The 25,089-nt window shown below is 37.9% G+C and overlaps 1 protein-coding gene and 1 pseudogene across 1 annotated transcript in view; both read right to left on the reverse strand.

Moving 5' to 3' along the window:
- The window catches only part of NEK11 (NIMA related kinase 11), a 266,113-nt gene that overhangs the window by 16,460 nt on the left and 224,564 nt on the right, over nt 1-25,089 (reverse strand). The gene's annotated exons all lie outside the window — the stretch shown is intronic.
- Nucleotides 8,416-10,083, reverse strand: LOC134390283 (transmembrane protein 209-like; annotated as a pseudogene).

A 25,089-nucleotide genomic window follows, 5' to 3' on the forward strand; every position in this document is an offset into this window, starting at 1 on the left:
GGCAGAAGGGCAAAAAGAGATGAATACTCTCCGAAGCCTCTTTTGTACAGGCATTAATCCATTCTTGAAGGCAGAGCTCTCATGACTTAATTACTTCCCAAAAGGCCCCACCTCTCAATATCACCACAATGAGGATTAAGTTTCAACATGAATTTTGGAGGGGACACACTCAAATCATAGCACAGGGCATGACATAGAAGAGGAGACAAGAGTTCTGGGTATGCAAGTCCCCTTGGCCCCAAAGACTCCTTTCTCCCTGGGGAGGAATGTGGCTGGAGGATGCTCAAAGTGGCACCTCTCCAGCTCAGGGCCAGAGCACCCCTCTTGCCTGGGGCCTAGGGATGGTATTGGATGAGGGGGGCCTATTTTTGCTAATGTAATTTTAAAAAGCCTCTCGGAGGGGTGAAACTAGAGATGACATTTGAATAGAGACTTGAATTATAAAGATGAGTCATTCATGCCAGGATCTGGGAGAAGAACATTCTCAACTATGGGAAGAGGAAATGCCCAGATCCTATAAGCTCTATAAAGCAGCAAAGACAACCAGGTGGTTGGGGCCTAATTAAGAGGAGAAGAATGATAAGAGATGAAGTGAGAAGGTCAGGCAGAGGCAGGGACCTTGGAGGCCTAGGTAAGGGGTCTTGACTTTACCCTGGATGCCTTAAGAAGCCTTTGGAGAGTTGACATGATCTGAGATATTATAACAAGATCACACTGAGTGCTGTGTGACGTGGATGAATAGCAAGGAACCACCACCAAGAGCAAATCAGTAGAAGCACCACTCAAAACACCTCAGTGCCTTTTACATAAGGATCCTTGTGATTAATTCTTCCCCAAATTTTAAAGCCAAGAAAAATCCACCTCTCCTACTGAGCTGATTTCTGTAGTTCATGGGGTTTCTCCTCTTGTCTAGGCCACCTGAAAGCTCACGGGTGAGTTTGTGCATATTTGTAGAGTAAACTGCTCATTTATCAATCTGGTGTTCAATCTCAACTTTATCTAACTACTCACATGTTTTCATAACCCTTTCTCAAAACAGTATAAATTATAAGTAAATAACACACATAGGTAGTTACAACTCAAGAGACTGATATCTGACCAGTAGTTCTTTCAGCAGTGTGTACCCTGGAAGTTTTTCTCTTTGTTTTGCTTTGTTGTTTGGTGTATTGTAATTGTGGGGCAGGCAGCAAGAAAATTTTAAATACATGTTAGCTTTTGCTACTACAAAATTATGGTGACTCATTAAACCTCTGTTTCTAATTTACAAATAAATGTGTTCAATGTGTTTTCATGACCATCCCAACTTTATCAAAAGGAAGTCATAAAATATTTTAAGACATACAAAAAGGTGTAAAGTAGAATACAATGAACACACATATCTAACTCCTAGTTTAAGAAATCAAGCATTAGCAAATACAGCTGTAGCTCCATGAATTCCCCTCCCAAATCATATTCCCCACTCACCCCTCAGAGGTAACCACGATCTGGTGTTTGTCACCACCAAGCATTTAAAAATACTTTTACTATACATAAGTAAGTACATATCCCTTAGAAATAAGTAGTACTGTTTTATATGTTTTTACTCTTTAATAGCATTATACTGAATTTTTTCTTGTCTTTTTTGCTCAAAACTGTTGCTATTTATTCCCATTGATTTTACAGCACATTGACTCACCGTGTGCCATTCCATCACTATTTTTGTATTCATTCTCCTGCTGAAGTACATTTCAGGTTGCTTCTGTCCCTCTCCTGAGGCCACCCCCATCACCAACCCCACCATACACTTTTACTATTAAAACTGCTGTGAACATTTTTGTATACATCTCCTTGGATGCATTATGCCTTAAATTATAAAATATAAACTCTCATAGAAAACTGAGCTCTTCAGACACAAGTTCTACGTTTAAGTCATTATTTTCAGATTGATTTACCATCACTCATATTTGATTCTTTATAATGGCCTCAAGATGGATATTTTATAATAAGGAAGCACAATCCAGAGAAGGATAGAGTAATTTTAAAAATGAGAATTATAGAATTTTAAAAAATACCTGTAGGGAGCTCATCTAATCAAACACCTTCATTTCATAGACAAGAAAATTGATGCTCAGAATGGGGAAGGGGTTGCATAGTGGTGAGCACTGGGTTACAGAGAGGAGCGGATCCTTCACGAACCTCCACTGTGATGGACACTCATATGAACCATAAAAACAAGCCCCTTTGCTTTTCCTTCTGCTAAGCCCCACTAAACAATGCGCCATGAAATGTGGCCCACTCCATGAAGCTCTTCCCAGCTGAATTACAATTGTTCTTCCCTTGATCGATTCAAACCACATTTTTCATTTTTCAAAAGTCAATTCACCCCAACTTTACTGAAGTAGAAGCAAAGATCAGACGATAAAATAGATTTCTTAATCAAACACAACAAGAATAATTGGATTTGTGAAGGACAATGAAAAGAAATCATAAAGGAAAAGAAATTAGTACATAAACAAGTCGGGGAGAATTTCTCAGAGCAAAAATGAGTTCTTATGACTGGGAAACTATGGGGTTTCCTTAGATATGAATATATTTAAAAAGCTGCCTTTCACATGGTGAGATTCAACAAGAATTCCCTCCTTGACCAAACTGTAATCAGGTTCCTCTGAGTCCTTTTTGTGGTGGGCCTTGTCCTTGGCCTGCTGAGCCCAGCACAGCGAGAATTCTCCCATGCTTGAGACCTAACCAAATTCCTCTTACTGATTTCCCATCTACTTCCCCCTTACCCTGCTCACTGCTATGAATCCCTAGCTGTCCCTGCTGCATTCGGAGTTGTTTATTCTCTCTGCTATTGCAATTGTCTTGAATAAAGCCTTCCTTGCCTGTTTAATTCTGCTTGCTGCATTTTTTTCTTTGACAGATTCATCTCTCAATGCCACTGTCACTGCGCCCCACATCACAAACTTCCTGTAATTCGGATGGCCCTGTGTCTCAGTTAACCTGAGACAGTCCCAGTGCATGTCTGACGCAGGAGCACAGTCACCAATGGCTGCCCATTCTGCTCTCAAAAGTGTTTTGGTTTGCACAATAAATTATGCTCATCCACATGTAGTGTGAAATTTACTGGCTAGAGACCCTCACTGAGAAGATGACCTGTTGAAAACTTTAAAAACAGTGCTATAGCAATAGCAAAGAACAAAAGAGAGCAGATTCATTAAACTAGAACATTCCCTTTTATCCCAACTCCTGAGACATAGTTACATTTGGCTTGTATCATTTTACATCCAAATTAAAATGTTTCAGTATAAATGAAAAAGGATGATTTTCACCACTTTCTCTCTCAAACACATTCACACAATGACTCTTTTATACTTCTCCTTTGATGACCACAGATGGGTTTATTACAGAACATGTCCCAGAAATGTGACATCACATTTCAGAGAGAGAGAAAGGGAGAGGGGGAAACAGGTAAGGAGAAGGTGGAGAGACAGAGAGAGACTAGGAAGACCAAAGTGGCACAGGCCTTAGGAAAAATAGCTCAGACTGAGGAATCAGCAGCTCTTTCTCCCCAGTGAATTGCATTAAAGGACTGAAATGAATTTGCAAAACAATAATTGGAGCTGACACCTGCTCTTGACAGAAGGAGATAAATCAAGACTGAGCTGTGCTTTAGCACCTGCTGTGGAGAGAGGGCAGAACAGGAGGGGAACTGCTAAAGCCTTTCGCCTAGAAATGTTGGGTTTTTAATTGCCTTCTGAAGCCAAAGGAGAAAATCCCTCATTAATGTGGGGTTTGCTGAGTGGTTTGGAGCAATGCTTTTTTTTTCAGTTACCTCCATTTATTTGAAAATATCTGCAAGAGGTCTTTATTCTGCAGAGAGCTTTCCCAGGTATGTTTGGATAGGAGGAGAAAAACTGCAAACTCTATGCATAGAATCTCAGGCATGGGCTTTAAGGCACGGATGCCAGTGGAGAGGAGGGTATCTGGTCGGATCAGATAATCTCCGAAGTTTCCTAACTGGAAAGCCTGAGATTCTGCCCTTCAGTGCAGTCTTGACAGGGATTTGCTAATCCCATTATATAAGGAGAAAGATTCAAATGAGGAGAGAGAAAGGTCATCGAAGGAATGCAGGAGCCTCTTGACTTCTTCAGTGCTCAAGTATGTGACCTGCAACTTAAAAAATAAGAACCAAGCCCATCACAAGGATGTTCTACTAAAACCTTACCACTCAAAGTATTATGCTGCCAGCAGCATCATATCACATGTGAGCTGGTTAGACATGCAGAATCCCAGACCCCACCTCAGATCTATTAAATCAGAATCTGCATTTAGAAACAAGACCCCAAGTGACTTGTATGCATGTTAAAGTTTAAAAACACTGGCTGGAGCAATGATTACACTTTGAGTAGCAAGACTCTAGAAAGCAGTTAAAGTTATGAACCAGAGAATTCTTGGACAGAGAATTCTGATGCTCTTATAGAACAGGCCAGCTTTCTAAGTTCTGAGGCACTGTTTCCCATACGAGCATTCTCTACTGAAGAACTGAGCTTAGTTTTTTACAATATGAGTTTCAATCTGATAAAGGTAATAAAAAAAAAAGGGCCACCATCCATTTCAGACTGAGCTCTCTTCCCTTCTCTCTCTCCTCCTGCCTCTCCCCCATCTGGTCGACAGATGCGCATTAATAATAATCTTTGATTCATAACATACCGTCGGTATTAATGTCTTAAGAGGAGGACTCCAGCCCCACATGGGATGGAGATTGGATTGCAGTTTGCTTGGTAGTTTGTTAGGTCTCTTTGCCCACATTTGCTCCTGACTCCTAATTCTGCATTGGCCAGAACTCTTTTTGCTTAAATAAGCAGGAAATCGCTTTGAAAAATACTGTATTCTAATTTTATCTTACTGATAATCTATGAAGTGACAACTAAGTAAAAACCTGTATTAATATTTTTAATCTTCTTTTCTTTGTATCTTGGGCAGGTATTGCAGAAATCATTTGGTAGGAAATAAAATTTTGATTAGGTCTAACATATGGATAGTCTTGGGAAGAAACAGGAAGAATGAAGTCACAGGTTTTATGTTGAGACATATGGAATTGTCATTTCTATAGGTTAAAAAAAGTCAAATATTGGCAAGTTCAACCTAATTAGAATATTTCAGTTCTGAGTTTCTTGACTTAAGAAATATTAAGAGAGTAAAAAGTACTACTTGTAGAGGGTGGGTTTTCTCTTTTCCTTGAAGATTTGTTTTATGGAAGCTGGAAGAACTGTTTTCAGAGGCTAGATAGCCATCTCTCTATTATAAGCAGCCAGGGAGAAATGGGGTGTTAGAAAGCCAGGTTTGGTTATAGAAATCAGGATGAATGTATGTGTCCTTGAAGGAGGTTTGTTTTTTGAATCTGTGAAAGAAATATATAAATGGTGCCCAACCTTGACACCACAAACTAGGGTGAGTTTCTTTTCTACTTCCTTATCACAGTCAAGTGTAGTTAAAACTGAACTCTGATAGGAATAAGAAGAAAAGACATTTCCCCTCCAGCCCCACCACCAAGTTAACACCACTCTTTAGTTGGAAGGTGGAGCTTTGCACAATGGCAGTATCACTGCCAATGAGATTTACTCAAGGTGCAATTATTTCTAATTGAAAACTTTAGTTGGAAGGTGGGAGAGAAAGATTCAAAGTTCCCATGGCATTCTGGGCATAACTCTATGACAGTGCAAATCACATCACAGTGTAATTATGTGTTTCAGTGTCTGTTTCTCCCATTCCAGCTCAAGATCACACTTTGAGTAGTAAGGTAGGAACCATGTCTTATTTGTAATGGTGTGCCGAGTGACTTTAAGGGATCTTGACATACAGCAAGCATGAATAACTGTTTCATTTTAAATTTAAAAGTTTGTTGAATAAATGATGACTTTTAATACAAAATCACATTTGCAAAAATTGAAGGATCACATTAAAAATCTTGGTGGATTATGGAAACCAATTTGGCAATAAGTATCAAGGGTCACATCCTGTGAACCAGTAATTATAATAAAAGGTCACATCTTATGAACCAGTAATTACAAGACATTTATCTTAGTCTGAAATTTAAAAACTACATTAGACAAAAAAAAAAGTTTATGTCAACATTACATATGAGTTGGAAAAATTGAAGACAACCTAAAAACCCAATAATTGAATATTATAGAGAAATAAATTAATAACATTGGAAATTTAATAACATTGGAAAATGCTCAAGAAAGGTGGGTAAAAGAAACCATGATACTAACGTCCTTTTTTTTTTTTAACTTAACATTACAAGAATGTCCCGAATAATTCAAAATTCTGCCAAAATAGAGCTTGTAATAGCTGTGGAATATTCCATTGAATGTAAACATTAACTATGTTTTATAAACATACACATACATATGCACATGTACACACACTAAAAAAAAACATATAGATGGAATCATACCATGCCTACTGTTCCGCACCTTTCTTTTCTCAGTTAACAATAAAAACTAGAGAGCTAACCACGTAAGCGAACACAGAGCTTCCTCACTTCTTTGTAATGCCAGGATAGTATTCCTTTGCACAGACATATGTTGATTTTTCAAAAAAAACTCTTATTGATACCTTTAGGCTATTTACAGCTTTTTGTTATTAAAACAATCCTGCAATAGGTAACTTTGACATACATTCTTGTGCATTTAAGTAAGCATTTCTGCAGCATAAATCCTGAAATTGCTGGATTGAAGATAATTTTCATTTTAAAAAATTTGAATAGACATTTCCAAATTGCTCTCTAGATTACTGCACCACTTAACACTCTCTTCAACGCTGTATGAGAATATCTGCATCATTTTAAAATGGAAATAATGAAGAAGATATATTTGTGTTTGTGCATTTATGTGCATTTGAAATAGAGCTCAAGAACTCCAGCAACACTATGGCACATTGTAAATTAGGTCTCCCTCTCTCCTTCCCCACCTCCCTTCCTGCACTTTTTTTCCTACCTTTCTTCATTTTTTCCCCCTTACTTCCCTCCTTCCCCTCTTCCTCCTTTCCTTCCTTCCTTCCATTCTACCTTATTATTTTCTCTAATGGGACAAGAGATAGATGGAAAACTAGACTGAAGGCCAGTGAAGAATTCACATGACAGAGAATGAGAAGAAAGTAGAAAATGGGCTTGTTGGAAGCAAAATGTCAGGGGAAATACATGGACATCTGCAGTGTGGGGCAAGTCACACGTACTGAGGACAATTTGGATAAGTGTATCTCTAATCTTTGTGGGTTTAGGATTTGCCTGGGTAACTTGTATAGAAATGCAGATTCTGATTCAGTAGGTCTGGTGTGGGGCCTGAGATTCTGCATTTCTAATGGTCTTCCCAGTGATACTGATGCTCCTTGTCTGGGACCACACTTTGTGGAACAGAAATTAGTTGCTAGAAATAACAGGCAAGAGCATTACTAATCAGGGGTGAGGGCTGTGAGCATCACTATTTAGAGCCAGAAATGCCTCCTGCATATGTGACAGGGTGATGAGGTGATGAGCAGGTGCAGTCACTACTTCCCTGCTTTACTGCTTCCCCCATTAGTCCCAACCTGTGCCCACTCCAGCAGTAGAACCAAACAACTGCTACGTTCATACCATGCTTATTTTTTCACTCTTGCAGAAACCTTTATCGTGGAATCAGATATTTTATTTGCTTCATCTCCAAAATTCAGCAACAACTTCTGTCATACAATCCTTCGAAATTTCCTTGATTCACATAATACCTGCTGCTGCTGACACTGTCCCAGGTTTATGCAGCAATTGCTTGTCATAGCTTGTCCTGAGGGGGCCAACAAGCTGCAGCTGGTGGAATTGAGGCCTCACCCCATTATTTTTTATATTGGATGAGAAGAACAACATGGGAACTGTTGTCTGAAGGCCCAGCATTAAAGTAGTCTGGGTCCAGGTTTAAAGCATCTCAACTTCCTTTTGGAATTAAACCATTTTAAAGCTCTTCTATAACCTCCCCATGTTCCACTGAAATGTTTTCTGATGTGTTACATTCCAGCAAAGCTGAAATTGTTTATTTATGTTTGGGAACCAGGTGTTTTGTTTTGTTTTTTATAATAAAAAGGACCGAAATTTATTTAATTAAGGTGGAGTTACACTGTTTTGGGTCAACAAAAATCTGAAGGGTTACAGTTCTATAGTAGAAAGTTACATAGAAATATCTGAAATGTGATATAAAATCAAAGGTAATGTCTCTTGGTGTAGAAGATACAGGACATATTTTCACAAGGAGGTTTCATAACAGCTAATTTTTCATCAAATCTAAACAGTCTGTAACGTATACACATACGTATCTTATTTCAGAAGAGGCAGTGACTTGGAGATACTTAGATTCAACTTCTTGTTCAGTGAAACAAAAGTCCAAATGTTTAAAATTTAATGACCCCCTATTCACCAAAAATCCACAAAATATTCAGACCAGATAGACCAAGATTAACTCTCCCAAGCATTCCTGACTCTTTGGTCTTTATGATATAGAGGAACATTAACAATGTATGAAATATATTATTTCTGCCCTTTGGAAGATTGCAGACATGATGCTGGTAGATCAGCTCATAATGGGGAGGGTTGATAGCACCCTGATAAATGCAAAAAACATTCTCATTTGTAACATCTGGTTTATTCAGTGTCTGAACAAAGTGTTGAGAAGTAAACGTTTTTTCATTGGGGTACTTAGGATGCAGAGGTAATCTGGAATCTAGGTAGGTGCAAAATACATGCACTATGACAGCAGAATCAGTGGGCAGGTCTGTATCCCACTTTCATCCTTTGAAGTCCCCACCTCTGTTCCATCGAAATGAGCTCATACAACCTCACTGAGAAAGTTCTTTTATCCTTTCAAACAAGTATCCCTGATTTGGTGTAAGGTCTAGACACTGCACGATCACATTCAGAGTTGGAATGAGAGGGGCTTTGACCAGAGCAGCTTGTTTCAAGCTAGTAACATTTGCCTCTCCTGTTTGTAGCTCTGGACAACCCATTCACCTCATCTGTGTGCTGACAGACTCAATCTCACATGCAAGTGGCACTAATATTGTCTCATTGATCTAATTTCTAAACTTAGCTGTCTATGAATCCGTATTATCAAGAAGTTGTCTATTCATAGTCACTCTTGCCCAAACCTCTCCTGCAGCTTGTTTAGAACTGAGATCACGTTCATCTTTATGGGGCCAGAGACCTACAGGCAAGCTGATATTGAAACTTCTTTAAAGTTTGTGCATAATTCCCCACAGAATGACTGTAGGTGCAGAAAGAAGGACTGGTGGAGGGAGAGGTCGAATCTGGGCTCCCCAGCTTAACTCTATGCTGTTTCTCTTCTTGACTTCTAAGAAAAGTGTCCAAAGTCTGCAGGTCTGTCATGTAGTCTTCTTTGTTAGTATGTGAGTTATAGATGGTGGGTGGGTGAAGAACGGTAGTGAGATCTCCGTCCACTGCCCACCACTCGTCCAACTGTGGTAACCATGGAGAAGAAGCAGAGGGACTAGAGCTTGCCAACTTATTATAACCACTGACAGATGTGTACGTCACTCCAGGGCTATAAGAACCACTGTCACCTGAGGACAGGCCTTTTCATTGAGGGCTGTATCCAGTCATACAGGTGGTGGCGAACTTGGGACTGGTGAAAGAGATGGGCTATAACTCAACACACTCTGACCTTGAATTGAAGGGAAAGGTGGAGAGGGAGGGATTTGGGATGCTGGCAGATCACGTGGAAGAATAGTCTGTACCACAGCTCTTTTCAGCCCTTAAACTTTGCTGTCGAGGGCTAACAACCAGACTTTTGGTACCACAGTACATTTGAAATATCTCCAAAAACCAAAAAAGGCATTAAGGCTGAAGAGAGATGCGAGGGCAAGCTCAACATAGCACAGGGGACAGTAAGTCACACTGTAATATGAACTAATCAATTTTCCAGTCATTTCAGTATATATCATTCCAGCCATAGATACATTTATGAGTCCCCAGGCTACAACTACTTTCCTAGCTTCTGTTTCTTTTCTCATCTTGATGGTTCTGTCAATAAGGGGAGCACTAGGGTGTGGCTTGCCTTGCATCACGTTCTCTAGCCAGAAGCCACCGACTCGCACTGGAACCAGGTGTTTTCATACTTAATTTTTTCTGTGTGGTGGTTTCTTTACCATCAGTTCTAACAAATCAAGGGAAGTGCAAGTGCTAACTTCAAAAATTCACAAGCTAAAGTTGAGAGGAGCGGTTTTGACCTCTCTGATCCTAGCCAGACAGTGTTTCATACTGGCATCTCCAGGTTTTCCCTCTCTGTTCCTGCCGAAGGATAGGGAGACGTTATGATACTGTTTAAAAAGAACAAAAACAAAACATGTACACACACAATCAAAACACAGGTAAGAACTAAGGTTTGGAGCCTTAATAAAACAAGTTAATGCATGTTCTCCTATTCAAAATAGAATCAAAAGGACAAGACTCAGAATAATGCAGGTCTTAAGAACTTCATCACCCAGTAAAACTGTTAAATGTACCTTCTGTGTCTACACTTAGGAAAAGTTTGCATTTGAGAAATAGGTTCAATGTGGGTAAAACGGTCTGTTCCTCTAAAGCTGGGGGTGGGGAAACATTCAGGGTTAGCTTTATGAGTAACAGATACAAATTAAGGACACATGCAAAAAGTTTCTAGTATGCTTGTATTCGCTTTAAATTTTGCTCTAATTAAGAATCATTAAGCATATGGTGATTAACAATTAGGTTGTTTTATGCTTGATTCATGCTTTCATTTTCATTAAAAAGTTCTTTTTGAGTATAAAATCAGAGGCATAATACTCTTCCCTTTTTTGAGGAAATTAGGCTGTTTGAACATATATTTATAACAGCCGCAGAACTACTATCTGCTGTACAAAAGAAAACAGCCTTTTGAGAATTTTCTTTGCATATAGGAAGCCATAAAAATACTTATGCCTTTGTATTGATGACCAAAAATATGTGAGCAGAATATGGAAACAACCCAATGTCTATTTACAGATGAGTAGTTAAAAAAAATTGTGATATATATATACACACACACACACACACACACACACACACATACATATATACATGAGGGTACTTCAAAAAGTTCATGGAAAGATTCATATTATCTTTCAATTCTATTCTTCCACAATTTTTTTTTGAAGTACCCTCATAAACAATAGAATGTTATTCAGCCTTAAAAAAGGAGATCCTGCCATTTATGTCAACATGATGAACCTCGAGGACATTAAGCTAAGTGAAATAAGCAAGACACAGAAAGAAAAATACTCCTGATCTCACGTTTATGTGGAATCTAAACAAGTAGAAAGGTGGTGGCTGGGGAGGAGGGGAAAGGGAAGATGGAGTCAAAGGGTACAAAGTTGCAGTTACATAGAATGAATAAGTCTAAAGATCTAATGTACAACATGAGAACTACAGATACAAATATTGTAATGTATACTGGTAATTTGCCAAGAGAGTGGAATTTAGATACATTTACCACCCACAAAAAAGGAAAGGTAACTCTATGAGATGATGGGTCTGTTAATTTGCTTGACAGTCGTCATCACTTCACTATGTACCAATAAGCACATCAAAACATTACGTCGTACACCTTAAACATACACAATAAAAAATCAAATAGAAAAAGCTCCTCCACAATTTCCATCCCTTAGAGAGTTACGTTAGTGGTTTGCTGTACTTTTTATCCTTAACTTGAAGCTTGTTTGTCCTGTTGTATTTGACATTTAATAATGAGAACATAAAGTAATAAAATATTTTTTTAAAAATATGAACCCAGGAGCTTAGAAATGCTTATCCCAGGACAATTGAGTGTCGAGGCTCTTTCCCACCCAGGATGTTGAAGGAATTACTTGTTTCATGGTGAAGCAAGAAGCACATAAACATGGTCTCCTCCAAGAATGCCTCCAGTGTGGGGTGGGCAGGCAAGCAGAGGCGGTTACTATGCTATTGCCTCAGCTCCAAACCACTCTTCCATGCTCTGCCCTGTGCTGCCGAGCCCAAGACTCTGCCCACTGTATACTGGCTTTCCAGATGCCCCCTAGTATGCTCTGCCAATAGGAGAGGTGCTGTTGGAAAGAGAGGAAAGCCGGAGAAGAACAAAAGACCTACCTTACAGTTCCTGTGAATGTCACACTGGCAACAGGTTTCCCTGCAGCAGCAGCTGCATCCAGTTTGCAGTGTCACCAGCACTGGCAGACCCTCTTCACTGTTCCCCCTCAGAGACACCCACCAGCACTAGCCACCTGGCACCCTCTCCTCTGAAATCTGGGTACCTCTCCAGTGCCCCTACGCCAAGCCCAGAGACCAGCAGGAGCCAAGCAGTACTTCCTCCTCAGAGGCCTGAGTGTCTGCTCCATGGGGACCCTCCTCTAAGCTGTAAAAGTCCCTGCTCTTCCCCTCTTCCTCTATTATTCTCCAAGACTGCAGGTGGTAGCTGCTTCCTGTGGTGGCTTATCCATGACACATCAGTGTTCCATTTTTGTTTTTTTTAGTTCCCTAATACCTAGTTAACAATTCTATATTAAATCCTCTCCATTAGAATATCTGGTGTGGTTTCTTCTCACAGGATCCTGTCCTGAGACCGATGGACAAGTTGAGAAAGGCTGGGCAGGATTCCTTTCCAAGACATCACATTCTCTGAGCATAAAAGGTTTTTTATAAGATTTGTTATGTAATTTAATATTAAATCAGCTATGGGTCAAACAACCTGGCCCTTATTTGGAACATTAGAAGTGAGCATGAGAGACCCTAGTATTCTTGATGGTTGTTGTGGAAGTTTACACCTATACCTCCTGCCATTGACGTTCTAACAGTAAATAAGATAAATAGGACGTGAGGAGGTGTGAGGTGGTGGCTACAGGATTCTACAACTTAACTTCCTTAATGCAACACACACACACACACACATATGAGAGAGATTTCTACAGAAGAATGTGGAGATTCTCAGCCGGAATTCCAAGTGTAGTTAAACAAAGAGAATCACAGGTCATTACAAGAATAAATTCCAGCATTGTTGGGTTGGCAGCGGACACTTATTTCCCAATACAGTGGACTGAAAAGTAAACATACCTTCACTTAAAAGCCTTTTAAATGAGTGAAAAAATTGTTCAATTCATTTATTTTTACGAAAAGCACAATGTCAAAATGCTACTTGGTCAGATGTTAACCCAGGAGGCAAACCTATTACCTCCACTTTGCACTAAAATGCTGCTGCTGTTGTAGAAGAAAAACAACAGTGTGTAAAAGTCCTGTTCATGGAAATTCCTGAGATTCTTTTGTTTGTGTTGGTTTAAAATGGCAAAATTATATACGTGGAAACACAATAATATGAAAATTTTCAAACATGTTGCTTCGTTTATAACACAATGAGGATGGTAAATACTTCCTATGTCTCGTCTGCTTTCCTTGCTTGCTTCTAATTTTTAGTCTTCCTACTTGAACTATTCTGAAAGAGGCACGCAGGAGTGTCTTAGGGGTCCTGAGACTACTGGCTGAATCACTATTGCCCCTATTCTAGATTAGAAGAAATCAACCTTAGTTTGTGCTGCTTATGACAGATGTAGAAGCCACAGTTATGAGGCTGAGCTGGCTGAACATTCATTCAAGAAGTGTTAAGTATCTTCTAAAGATACAGCATCAGGCTATGAGCAGATTCCTCAGAGAAGGAATCCCTGGAGCCTACACCCACCCTGAAACTCACTCCACATAAGTTGTCTGGACTAGTACTCAGGAGACTTGGACTCTAGGTCCACTCAGTACATAAGTTGAAGCTTACTGGGAACACATCTACATTGCTTATCCCTCCAGGCTCCCCCCAAGGTCAGTGTGCTTGGACATCTCTAAGGCATGAGAACTTTTATGATGTCCACAGTGCAGGCATTATACATTCTTAGTCAGCCTGTTTTGGTCAGCATTTAGTATAAAAACAGCTGGACATAGTAATCAGTGAGGCAGGCAGTGACACTGATACAGAGGAAGAGATGGCCATTGGGGGCTAAGGCTAGCAGTAGAGACTGCAATTTACCAGCTTTCCCTGTGTTCTGGCCCTACGCTAATCACTTGATATGTGTTATCTAATTATTTCAACCCTGGGAACAGGCATTGTTACCCACATTTGATAGATAATAAAATTAAATATCAAAGAGGTAAAGCAAATGGTCCAGGATCATAGAGTTTAGTGGTAAAAATCAGAATTTGAACCCAGGTCTCCCTGACTCCAAGAACCATGCTCCTAACATTTTTGGGTAATCACACATCCTCATCCAACTCCACCCTTCCCCATTTTGGCTTTAGTGCCTTCCCTTCAGCAATTAAAATTTTATAGGCAAAACACAGGGTTTCTTGGGTGACTACAGCCTAGTTACCTTCTGAACTTTTCTGTACCTACCTCGTAACTATGACAGTTCTAATATTTTACTAAGATACATTAAACTAGCCAGTTCTTTAAAATAAAAATTAAGTTCAAATATTTCTAGCCTTTGTGGGCTTCCATTGAACTATCCAGCAGCTAACAATAGCCAGTGGTTTACAACTTTTGCTAAATCTATCTTTTTCAGGATGTTCAGTTCTTCAGGACTTTACTGATTTGCATACATCAAATATTTACAAGAACTATATACTCATCAGTGATAACTTTTTTTAGTGCTGGTCTAGTGTCTCATCTCCAAGTGGCAAAAATCAGCTGCCTCAGCAGGTTCTATAATATTTTTGTTTTTCCATAATGATCCATTTTTCTAACATTATTCCATCATCAATATCCAGCCAACACCATGGGATACAAGACTGTGTTTCCATTTGCTTTATTGCTTTAATTCTATGTTCGTAACAAACAAATGAGAGTAGGTAACATTATCTTTCCCATTTTATGGAGCAGGCAAGGGAGGCTTAAGCAATTTGTCCAAAGCTAATGAGCTGGTATGTTACAGAGGTGACTTAAAAGTCCTGGGCTTCCAAATCTCCCAAGGCCGATACAGTTCCAAACACACTTAAATGAAGGATGAGGGATCCCAGGAATCTCACTGACCCAAAGTGGAGTTTATGGGAGGGGCAATATACCTTGCAAGGTCAATGGATATTTCCTTCTCCCCTAACCATGGCTTAGGAAGGAGGTCTCTGATACTCATGCTGTGGAGCTAGAAGCAAATAACTGGGCTTCATACTTACAGATATTCTATTAGGGATATTGACAATAGCAGCTTTAAAAAATGAAACACCTTCATCCTAGGGCACAGTTGAGATGATGCAAACTTCTTAAGATGCTACATTATGTTGTTATACAACTGTTTTTTCCTGTATTTTTTATTCTTCTGCACAGATACACACTGTACTTTTTTCTACAGATGTTCAGAAGCAGCCAAGAAACACATCCCACTGCAGCTGACTCAAAAGGTGTGAATGCCAGTACCTCTGACATGGCTTTTCATTCTTGAGTTTGAAAGTGTATTTGCCATGTACAAAGTAAAAGTAAAAGGACAAAACAAAAGAAAAAGTGAGATGCAAGAGATTTTAAAAACAAAATCTTTAGAATAGCTAATTAATCAGTGAAGTTGTCTGCAAAATCTCCCCCCATCTAGTCTTGAGAATTAGTCTTTAAGGCCTATGAAATGTCTCCTATAAACACCTCATATCAATCCTCACATGAAAACTCAGTTTCTCACTGCAGTCCTATGCCTTTCCCAGAGAAAACAAACCTACTGGTGTCTGAAAACTATTCTTAGATCCCATTTTCCTTAAGCCTAATCACAATCTATCTAGGAAAACCAAAGATCTGAATTGTCATAGATTAGTTAGCAACCTCTTGGAGGCTCAAGGGTACAATAAAGAAGAAAACCCATTTTTTTTTTATGACTCCATATTTCATTCATCCATCCATTCACTCGTCCATCAGCTATTTATTTAGCACCCAATCTTTGTGCTGAGGAATCAGCAATGAACCAAAGAACCCTGTCTAAATCATCTCAGTATGTTTTTTTCTGTGGACAAAGTGCAATAAGAAAATCATGTAATCATATGTGCATTTCCAAATATAACATTTCACCCTCACCTTTTTGAACAAAAGGAAAATTTTCTCTGTAACATTTTTCAGACTATCTGGCAAAAGACTTCCATTTAGGCATATAAAATTGTCAAGAAAAACAAAATTAGAAAGCATTTGTCTTGTAGCCAGATGTCCCAGCCTATGAAGAATCTTGGTGTGATTTTTTTTTTTGAGGGGGTAGGGTGGGTAATGAGACCTCATTGTCTGGGAGCTATGTTTAATAAGAACACCTTCCTGTGCGTACAGCAGGAAGGGAAAGAGGAGGTTGTTTTATGACATCCTTGCTTCTGACAGTGGAAGATCCATTTTAGCCCAAATCTCAACTAGGAAATGACTCTTTCTGAGTTAATCATTTTTTTAAACAATTCAAATAATAACTTCAGAGTCCAAATTGCGTTGCTTTGTTTTTTCCCAAAGACTCAACTGGGAAAGAGTATATGTTAATAAATTTCAAAATGTCTTTCCCAGTAGCATGGCAGGCAGAATACTCACACAGAAACCAGGAGTTCTGATATTAGAGAGAACTACAGGCCAAGCAAACAGCAGAAAGCATTCTGTGGGAATTAAGTAGCACCTAGCATTTTACAGAGGACATCAGAGGGTGCATGAGTTACAAAAACCAGCCAACAGTGATTGCACATAAATTAAATCTTCACGTGCATAAATAAGTACCCTCTGAAAATTATAAAAGGACTCTGATACAGAGAATAGCTCATCTCAGTCCAGAATAGAGGGGGACACGCAGAAGACCACTAGCAAAATGTGTAACATACAAGAAAGGAAACAAATCTAGACCAGACTGAAGAAGTCATACTGTAAAAGCGTAATCCTCAATTCTTTAAGAAAGAAGTGAAAATGTATTATGCTCACTTTTTCTTGTCCTCTTCCCCCATTCATTTAGCCATCAGAATTTGTTTTTACATACACGTATTTATAAATTGTTCTCACCAAGAGTGTAAAGTCAGTTACATGCAACAAATCCTAGAGATGTTTTGGACAGTTTTGAGTTAGGGAACCCTCCCATATTTTATTATTTTAGGACATTTCTGGCTATTATGGGTAAGATTCCACTGCCTGAAGAGTGAACAAACCAACCCAGCAGAACCCCTTACTGAAGACTGATGAGGCTTCACATTGGATGCTATTCCACATCCCATCTTTCTTAGAACATCAATGATAGTGATTGAACTTTAACACTCCTTGATTAGGAATTGGCCATAAAAATAGAAAGTCAAAACACTGTTAATTAATACATGGCAGTAGAGAAACATACTTATCAAATCTGCCAAGAGCATCCCTGTCATTTATTCCTCAGAGAATTTAAGTCAAAATCTGCAGTCAGTTTTAGTTTTGTTCTTATCCATTCTTCAAGGGTCATAAATTTTTAATTAAAAAAGTGAGAAGCAAACATTTAATTCTAATTAAAACCAACAGATTGTAAATTCCCTAGATATTCAAACTTTTACCATGGAATGGAGTTAGACTCCTGGAGGACTACATGGTTTATTTCATCATAGGATGGTGTTTTATCACCAAAGAAGCCACCTTTATGAAATTCACATGTGCATTTCCAGCAGAGCTATTGAGGATATGACTTTCCTCAATATGCTTTATATAAAACACCATGTGAGATGTTCTGTCTTCCCTGAAGAACTGGTAACATGTTCACATTCTTGACAATGAGGGCTAGAAATTGTATCATGTTTCCCCCCTTTTGACCTGGATTTCTGGAAGCTTCGGGCCAAACTATACACTCAGCTACAGCAACAATAGTCAGCACAATGACTTCCTCGCTTTCTCTCTGATCTCCATTTTTTTATATATGACTTTATTAGCCTTACTGTATATTGCATTTGATGTAAAACCAGATTAAATAAACTTCTGTCCAGTGTTAGAGTTAAGCTCCAATCAGCAAAACATGTTATTTATATGTATCAACTGGTAACTCAATTTTCAAATCCTTTTGACAAAGAGAGAATTAATACATTTTTTAATGAAGCATACTTTCAGTCTCAAAGTCAAAGACTGTGTCTTCTGTTTCTCTCTCTACTCCCTATAGCAGTAAGCACAATTCTCTGCAAACAGAAAGGACTCAGAAAATGCTACTGGAGGCAACAAAAGCTAACACTTGTTTATTAAGGATTTGGTCCATATTTCTTGAAATTTGATGTAACCTGGGAGGCTATATCTTAATTCAAAAATAGGAGATGCCGGATAAGAAAATGGTTGGAGAACCTGCAGTTTCTGGTTCCCCATGTAAGGAGCATAGAAGTTGCCACTCCATCCTAACAACTAAGAAGCTGAACAGACTGAAAATCAACTCTTCTAAGATCTAGCAGAGAGGCGAGGACCCATGGCAAACCACTTCCCCCAAGATTGGAGAGACAGACAGACGAATACATGGAGTCATGGCTTACCAGAGCAGACTCACCAGTGGAAGCCATCACAGGAAACAGTGCTGGGGTAGGAAAACCTAAACTGTAACTGAAAATTGCAGGAGATTCAGGGTGGACAATTCTGAGACTTAAAAACTCCGGGGGGGACTCAGTCATAAGTAGGCCCCCACAATTGTAAGGTTTACCTCCAGAACCTTGATCATGTTATCAAAGGAAATATTGGAGAAAGATCCTCTCATGCTTCCAGCATGTAAAGAGAAAGCAAACCATTCTGAAAGATGTTTGCGCACTCTGTTCTTATCAAGGCCTGCCCTCAGGAGAAACTAATTAACCAGAGCCTAACCTGCAGGCATGTTATCAGAGCCTAATTGGCCTGAGGGAAGGGAAATGCCCAACTTCAGTCAGCTCTAGCCTTCCACAAGGGAAAAGAAAAATATCTAGCTCCAACATACTCCAGCTTCCACAGGAGAGAAGGGAAATACCAAACTTTAGCTCACTTTAGCCATGCTGTCCCACCTAAGAGGGAGAAAAAAAACTGAAAAACACTGGTGAAGTTTACATCCCAGAGGCATAGACACACTAAAAGACTGATATCTAATCATAAGACTATAGAACATTTCCCCTCTCCCCACATCTTACCACCACATTACTAAAGCCCTGTTTACAACAGATATTTTACCCAATATATCATGTCTGGATATAAGAAAAAATTACAAGACATACTAAAAGACAAAAAAAAGAAACACCCAACACCATTACAGTTTAAAGAGACAGAGCAAGTACCAGAGCCAGACATGGCAGGGATGTTAGAATTATCAAAACAGGATTTAAAACAACTGTGATTAAGATGATGAGGCCTCTAATAGATAAAACAGACAGCATACAAGAACAAATGGATAGTGAAAAAGGTAGATGGTAACCCTAAGAAAGAACCAAAAAGAAATGCTAGAAATAAAAAACGTGTAATAGAAATAAAGAATGCCTTTGATAGACTTATTAGTAGATGCAAAATGGCTGATGAAAAAATCTCTGAGCTTGAGACCATCCCAATAGAAACCTCCAAAGCTGAAAAGCAAAGAGAACAAAGACTGAAAAAAACAAAAACAAAAGCAGAACAAATTATCCAAGGACTACAAAAGGTATAACAAATACATAATGAGAATACTAGGAGGATAATAAAGAAAGAAACTAATAGAAGAAATATTTGAAATAATAAGGACAGAATTTCCCCAAATTAATGTCAGACACCAACTCATAGATTCAGGAAACTCAAAGAACAAAAGCAGGATAATGTCAAAAAACAAAAAAAAAAACTACATGTAGGCATATCATTTATAAACTACAGAAAATCAATGAAAAAAAAATAAAAACTCCTAAAAGAAGCCAGAGAGAAAAAAACACCTTAACTCTATAGGAACAAAGATAAGAATTACATCTGACTTCTCAGAAACCATGCAAGCAGAAAGAGAGTGGAATGAAATATTTAAAGTGTTCAGAAAAAAAAGAAATCATCAACTTAGAATTCTGTACCCTGCAAAAGTATCCTTCAAAAGTAAAGGAGATAAAATGAAGTATTATAAAACCAAGGTCAAGAGTTCAGATTCCTATACTGGCCAACTACCACCACCAAAAAAAAAAAAAAAAAAAAAAAGAAAGCAAAGAAGAAATAAAGACTTTCTCAGAAAAACAAAAATTGAGGAAATTGGTTGCCAGTAAGCCTGACTTGCAAGAAATGTTCAAAGAAGTTCTTTAGAGAGCAGGAAAATAGTTCAGAAACAAACTCAGATCTACATAAAGAAAGAAAGATCATTGCCGAAAGAATAAGTAAAGATAAAATATTTATTTTTCTTATTCTTAATTGATCTAACAGATAACAGTTTGTTCAAAATAAGAATAGCAACAATGATTATGTATACTTATGTGTATATCTTATACATGTACAAGGGCTTTTTAAACAGCTCATAGAAAGTTTCTTATTATCTTTTAAATCTATTTTTCCACGAACTTTACCCTAGTATATGCTTACGTATGTTTACATATAAGTGAAATAAATGACAGTAATTATACAAGAGGTAGGAGGGGGAAATTATAATTATTTTGTTATTATAAGGTACTCATACTACCTGTTAAGTAGTATAGCATTGTTTGAAAGTGGACTTGGATTAGTTGTATATGTATGTTGCAAATTTTAGGGCAACCACCAAAAAAGTTTTTTAAAAAGTATAGCTGATATGCTAAGAAAGGAGAGAAAATGAATCATATAACATGTTCTATTAAAACCACAAAAGGAAATCAACAGCATATTGGTTTAAAACAGATGATGTATCCATACTATGGAATATTTTGCATCAGTTAAGTAGAATGGGGCAGATCTATTAACTTTATGTAAAAGGTGATCTATGCTTTTTAGAACCAAATGGGCCTTAAAAATTGCTTGATGCAAAACAACTTATACATAACAAAATTACAGCCTAGAGATATGATATCCCATGGGATTGGGTTTCACACATATCAAAATTTTCCTTCAGGATTTTCATGATAATATAATATTGATCATTCAAACCAACCTCAAAATAAATTATTTATTTGCCCTTTAAAAAAATACAAAAAGCAGAAAAAGAGTAGAAGACAAAAAATAGAACAAAGAACAAAGGCAACAAATAGAAAACAGTAAGAAATATGACAGATATTAATCCAACTATACCAATAATCTCTTTCAACATCAATGGTCTAAGTATACTAATTAAAAGACAAATTGTCAGAATGGATCAAAAAACAAGACCAACTTTATGCTGTCTACAACAAACTAACTTAAATATAAAGACACATATAGATAAAAAGTAAATGGATGGAGAAAATATACACTAATCAAAAGAAAGCAGTAGAGGCTATGTCAATTTCAGAAAGAGCAGACTTCAAAGCAAGGAAAGTTATCAGGATAAATAAGGGCCTTACATAATGATAAAGGGTCAATTCTTTAAGACATAATAATCCTTAACATGTATGTGCCTAACAACAGAGTGTCAAAATACTTAAGACAAAAACTGATAGCACTGCAAGGAGAAATAGATGAGTCCACTATCATAGTTGGAGATTTTGACACTCTTCTATCAAAAATGGAGAGATCCCGCAGGCAGAAAATCAGTAAGGACATAGTTTTTTTTTTTTTTTTTTTTTATTTATTTTTTATTTTTTATTTTTTATTTTTTTATTTTTTTAATTTTATTTTGTCGATATACATTGTAGCTGATTAATGCTCCCCATCACCAAAACCTCCCTCCCTCCCCCCTCCCCCCCTCCCCCCCAACAATGTCCTTTCTGTTTGTTTGTTGTATCAACTTCAAATAATTGTGGTTGTTATATCTTCTTCCTCCCCGCCCCCCGGTTTGTGTGTGTATGTGTGTATGTGTGTGTGTGAATTTATATATTAATTTTTAGCTCCCTCCAATAAGTGAGAACATGTGGTATTTCTCTTTCTGTGCCTGACTTGTTTCACTTAATATAATTCTCTCAAGGTCCATCCATGTTGTTGCAAATGGCAGTATTTCATTCGTTTTTATAGCTGAGTAGTATTCCATTGTGTAGATGTACCACATTTTCCGTATCCACTCATCTGATGATGGGCATTTGGGCTGGTTCCAACTCTTGGCTATTGTAAAGAGTGCTGCGATGAACATTGGGGAACAGGTATACCTTCGACTTGATGATTTCCATTCCTCTGGGTATATTCCCAACAGTGGGATGGCTGGGTCGTATGGTAGATCTATTTGCAATTGTTTAAGGAACCTCCATACCATTTTCCATAGAGGCTGCACCATTTTGCAGTCCCACCAACAATGTATGAGAGTTCCTTTTTCTCCGCAGCCTCGCCAGCATTTATCGTTCATAGTCTTTTGGATTTTAGCCATCCTAACTGGGGTTAGATGGTATCTCAATGTGGTTTTGATTTGCATTTCCCGGATGCTGAGTGATGTTGAGCATTTTTTCATATGTCTGTTGGCCATTTGGATATCTTCCTTAGAGAAATGCCTACTTAGCTCTTTTGCCCATTTTTTAATTGGGTTGCTTGTTTTCTTCTTGTAAAGTTGTTTGAGTTCCTTATATATTCTGGATATTAATCCTTTGTCAGATGTATATTTTGCAAATATTTTCTCCCACTCTGTTGGTTCTCTTTTAACTCTTTTAATTGTTTCTTTTGCTGTGCAGAAGCTTTTTAGTTTGATATAATCCCATTTGTTTATTTTTCCTTTGGTTGCCCGTGCTTTTGGGGTCGTATTCATGAAGTCTGTGCCCAGTCCTATTTCCTGAAGTGTTTCCCCTAAGTTTTCTTTAATAAGTTTTATTGTCTCAGGGTGTATATTTAAATCCTTAATCCATTTTGAGTTGATTTTAGTATACGGTGAGAGGTATGGATCTAGTTTCATACTCCTGCATATCGATATCCAGTTATCCCAGCACCACTTGCTGAAGAGGCAGTCCCTTCCCCAGTGAATAGGTTTGGTGCCTTTGTCAAAGATCAGATGGCAGTAAGTGTGTGGGTTGATTTCTGGATTCTCTATTCTATTCCATTGGTCAGTGTGTCTGTTTTTATGCCAGTACCATACTGTTTTGGTTATTATAGCTTTGTAGTATAGCTTAAAGTCAGGTAGTGTTATGCCTCCAGCTTTATTTTTTTTGCTGAGCATTGCTTTGGCTATTCGTGGTCTTTTATTGTTCCATATAAATGTCTGAATAGTTTTTTCCATTTCTGAGAAAAATGTCTTTGGAATTTTGATGGGGATTGCATTGAATTTGTATATCACTTTGGGTAGTATGGACATTTTCACTATGTTGATTCTTCCAATCCAAGAGCATGGAATATCTTTCCATCTTCTTGTATCCTCTCTAATTTCTCTCAGCAGTGGTTTGTAGTTCTCATTATAGAGATTTTTCACCTCCTTGGTTAACTCAATTCCTAAGTATTTTATTTTTTTGGTGGCTATTGTAAATGGGCAGGCTTTCTTGATTTCTCCTTCTGCATGTTCACTATTGGAGAAAAGAAATGCTACTGATTTTTGTGTGTTGATTTTGTATCCTGCTACTGTGCTGAAATCATTTATCAATTCCAACAGTTTTTTTGTAGAGGTTTTAGGCTGTTCGATATATAGGATCATGTCATCTGCAAACAGGGACAGTTTGACTTCATCTTTTCCAATCTGGATGCCCTTTATTTCCTTCTCTTCTCTGATTGCTCTGGCTAGTACTTCCAACACTATGTTGAATAGGAGTGGTGAGAGTGGGCATCCTTGTCTAGTGCCTGTTCTTAAAGGAAAAGCTTTCAGCTTTTCCCCATTCAGGATGATATTGGCAGTGGGTTTGTCATATATGGCTTTAATTATGTTGAGATACTTTCCCTCTATACCTAACTTATTGAGGGTCTTTGTCATGAATGAGTGCTGAACTTTATCAAATGCTTTTTCAGCATCTATAGAGATGATCATATGGTCCTTGTGTTTGAGTTTATTAATATGGTGTATCACATTTATTGATTTGCGTATGTTGAACCAACCTTGCATCCCTGGGATGAATCCCACTTGATCGTGATGAATAATTTTTCGTATGTGTTGCTGTATTCTGTTTGCTAGTATTTTAGTGAGGATTTTTGCATCTATATTCATCAAGGATATCGGCCTGTAGTTTTCTTTTTTGGTTATATCTTTACCTGGTTTTGGTATCAGGATGATGTTTGCTTCATAGAATGAGTTTGGGAGATTTGCGTCCGTTTCAATCTTTTGGAATAGTTTGTAAAGAATCGGTGTCAATTCCTCTTTGAATGTTTGGTAAAATTCTGCTGTGAATCCATCTGGTCCTGGGCTTTTCTTTGTTGGGAGCCTTCTGATAACAGCTTCAATCTCCTTTATTGTTATTGGTCTGTTCAGATTTTCTACGTCTTCACGGTTCAGTTTTGGGAGCTTGTGTGTGTCCAGAAATTTATCCATTTCCTCCAGATTTTCAAATTTGTTGGCGTACAGTTGTTTATAGTAGTCTCGAATGATTCCTTGTATTTCAGATGAATCAGTTGTAATATCGCCTTTTTCATTTCTAATTTTTGTTATTTGAGTCTTCTCTCTTCTTTTTTTTGTTAGCCATGCTAATGGTTTGTCAATTTTATTTATCTTTTCAAAAAACCAACTTTTTGATTCGTTGATCTTTTGAATTGTTTTTTGGTTTTCAATTTCATTCAGTTCTGCTCTGATCTTAATGATTTCTTTCCGTCTGCTAACTTTAGGATTGGATTGTTCTTGTTTTTCTAGTTCTTTAAGGTGAAGTGTTAGGTTGTTCACTTGCCATCTTTCCATTCTTCTGAAGTGAGCATTTAATGCAATAAATTTTCCCCTCAATACTGCTTTTGCAGTATCCCACAGGTTTTGGTATGATGTATCATTGTTTTCATTAGTTTCAATAAACTTTTTGATTTCCTGCTTGATTTCTTCTTGGACCCATATGTCATTAAGTAGAATGCTGTTTAATTTCCATGTGTTTGTATAGTTTCCAGAGTTTTGTTTGTTATTAATTTCTAGTTTTAATCCATTGTGGTCTGAGAAGATACATGGGATAATTCCAATTTTTTTGAATTTACTGAGACT

The sequence above is a fragment of the Cynocephalus volans genome, chromosome 11, assembly GCF_027409185.1.
Source record: "Cynocephalus volans isolate mCynVol1 chromosome 11, mCynVol1.pri, whole genome shotgun sequence".
NCBI lineage: Eukaryota > Metazoa > Chordata > Mammalia > Dermoptera > Cynocephalidae > Cynocephalus > Cynocephalus volans.